This window comes from Fragaria vesca, linkage group LG7 (assembly GCF_000184155.1).
Source record: "Fragaria vesca subsp. vesca linkage group LG7, FraVesHawaii_1.0, whole genome shotgun sequence".
NCBI classification, from domain to species: Eukaryota; Viridiplantae; Streptophyta; class Magnoliopsida; order Rosales; family Rosaceae; genus Fragaria; species Fragaria vesca.
Window position 1 is genome coordinate 7374675 of NC_020497.1, and position 2807 is coordinate 7377481.

General features: G+C 35.4%; 1 non-coding gene across 1 annotated transcript in view; it reads right to left on the reverse strand.

The window, feature by feature from the left end:
* Positions 1–2066: 2066 nt before the first annotated feature.
* The window catches only part of LOC101306856, a 1792-nt gene continuing 1051 nt past the window's right edge, over positions 2067–2807 (reverse strand). Inside the window, exon 2 of the transcript XR_185197.1 lies at positions 2067–2581. This is a non-coding gene — a transcript (uncharacterized LOC101306856). The remainder of the gene's footprint in view (positions 2582–2807) is intronic.

The following is a 2807-nucleotide window of genomic DNA, read 5'->3' on the forward strand; positions in this document are numbered from 1 at the left end:
TTGATTAGGAATGGACGGTGAAGATAGACTTATTAGACGATTTCAGGAGGGTGTGTTCTAGAATGTACGCAGTACCTTGAGTACTGCGGTTGTCTGGAGCACATGTCAAGCAGCGGGTGGAGAAGCTTTTAACGAGTGTTGTGCATGACTCTCGGTAATTCTCCCTCCGCGAACGAGCCGGTGGAGGTGGGTAATTTTCTGAACAGTGAAGAGGTGTGTTGAAGAAGCTTTGCATCGGGTAATACCCGATCGGGTATATTTGCGAGGCTGGAGAATTACATGAAAGTGCAGAAGATACCTTTGCACGCGATTGGGAGATCGATCCGAGTAAAGTTGACAACTCCATTTCCAGATCTACGTAAACCGATCTGCGAATTCGATCGATGGATCCAGGTTGCTGAGGGAAACAAAACTATATGGACAAACTTGAAGGGGTAATTGATGGAAGCTCTGTTTGGGAAGAGAAAGTGAAAGGAGTTGTTGCAGGTTGACAAATGAGAAGAAAAGGGAAGGAAGAAGAAGAAGAAGGCTCTCAAGACCGAAGGGGTTAAAAAAAATAAAAATAAAAAACCTGCTCTGTGTCCACGTAAACGCGCGTTTGACGTGTGCTTCTTATCACACCGCTTGACAAAGTCAAACGATAGCTGCAGTACTCGGAGTACTGTGTACACAGCAGCCGTTCCCTTTCAGAAGTAAGTTGGGTTCCTTAGGAGAAGATCTTGATCCATTCATTAATGTTTCAACAACCATCACTGCGAGAAGTTTTGCGTTGATGATGAGAATCAGGAGCAAAGACAATTTCACCAGTCATTTTCTTGCATGTTATATGGTTGTAATATTAGTATGCAACCCATTCATAATCCTACTTCAACTTATGCTCTAGCACCATCATAACTACCCGGCCAGATCATATATCTGGCTCGATTCAGAAATTGTAGTTGAAACTATAGAGAAAAAATATGTCATATATCTTCAGACTGAATCGTCTCATGAACATAAATCTTGTATATAGAGATCATAAAAAAGTATAGATAAACTGAAGAGGGCGAAAAGAGATAAATTAATGACATTTGCATGTGTTCTATTTTAAAGGAGGTACTAAAGTTAGTTCGTTAAGATGGATGTCGTTGTTCGAGCCTTCGAATTTGAAATCTTTAATTCTTAAGCAAAGTTAAGAACAATTAAACCTCATCTAAGGAGCCTCTTAAAGCACAATAACCCTTCAAATGGATCTGTCACTGAGGACAATCGAAAACCATATCATTGCTTGGTTTCTTTTTTCAATTTTTTTTTATTAAAACACATGAATTTTCAAATGAAAATATTTCTAATCATTAATACTATTAAGAACATATAGAATAAGTTATGATAATCCTATCAAGCTCACACTGTTGCATCTAGTATAAATTTTAATCATTGTTGGATGACTTATAGTTGATGAAAGATATAAGATAGGAGTTGCTTCTTTATATAGAAGTTCGTTCAAGTTGGACTAGTTCCTCGCTCTTAATTTTTTCCCCTACGATGACTTCTACTAGATTAAAACATTAACTAGTGTATCGTTTTTTTTCATCAAAAAACTAGTGTATCGTTTTCTCTTTTTCACAAAGGATTCCCAATGCGCAAAGTATGACAATCGCTACAATTAAGGATCTTGCATATGCAAATTTGCAGACATACTTTGTTTAAGTGAGATTATAATATATATAATTCAATTAAGCCTTAGCTAATCAACTAAGAAACTTATTACAATAAACTTATTACTAGGGCTCAATACAATTTTATATATTCTGTTTTTCTTTTCTTCTTCAATTTCAAGATAATTTTCTACAAAATCGAACGTTAAAGTGGTCTATAACATGTTTACTGGAGATCAATAATTTCGGTGACTGAAGTCCGATGACTGGTGACCGGAACAGGTGAGGTTTCAGCTAAGGTCTTCTCTCTCTATTGATGTTTAAAAAGTAAGGGTAAAATAATTATAAAAAATAATATTGTTTGTTAAGATTTTAAGTAAAGATTTGTATATTTAGGCACAAAATAAGCTACCTTATATTGAAATTGGCTCATGAAAAAGATTGTCATTGAAATAGACAATGACTGCACGTTTGGTACGCATAACTGTCTTAGCCCGGACTAATTCCTTAAACAATCCAGGACTACTGATACTTGGCTTATGCTATGCTAATAGCTGACCCATGTTTGGTGCAGCTTGGGACTAAAGAGCAAAATAATTCTAACAGTAATATCTCATGTTTGATGATGTCTGGAACTAAATTTTATGGACTCAAAAACATCTTATAACCTTTTTCTAAGAATCAAATGGATTTGAAACAATTGTTCATACACAACCAAAATAACTTTACTTTCTAAGAAACAAATGGATTTGAACATCTTAGAAACTGTTCACTTACACTTTCATTTAGATTAGTAAGTCACCAAAACCAAAATAATAGTCCCATATACTACATTGTTTCTTTCACTGATTGCAATTACAATGACATAACATATCCCATACAAAACTGGTCCATACACCCTCTACCTCCCTATGTTCAGAATTTTCGTCACCACCTTCCATTTTCTGTGAAACAGAATGTGACATGGTCAAATAAAAAATGTACACAGTAGCTAAACTACACAGCAAATAAAATAAGTAAACAAAAAGCAAAGCAAAGCAATGACATGTATGCAGGTAGTCTAGATTACTGGGAGGTACTGAGTTTGACATGGTAGAGTACAGTGTTAAGACTATGCAAGCATGGAGGAAATGTAGATATGAGTTTAACTAATATTGTTATATATAAGGG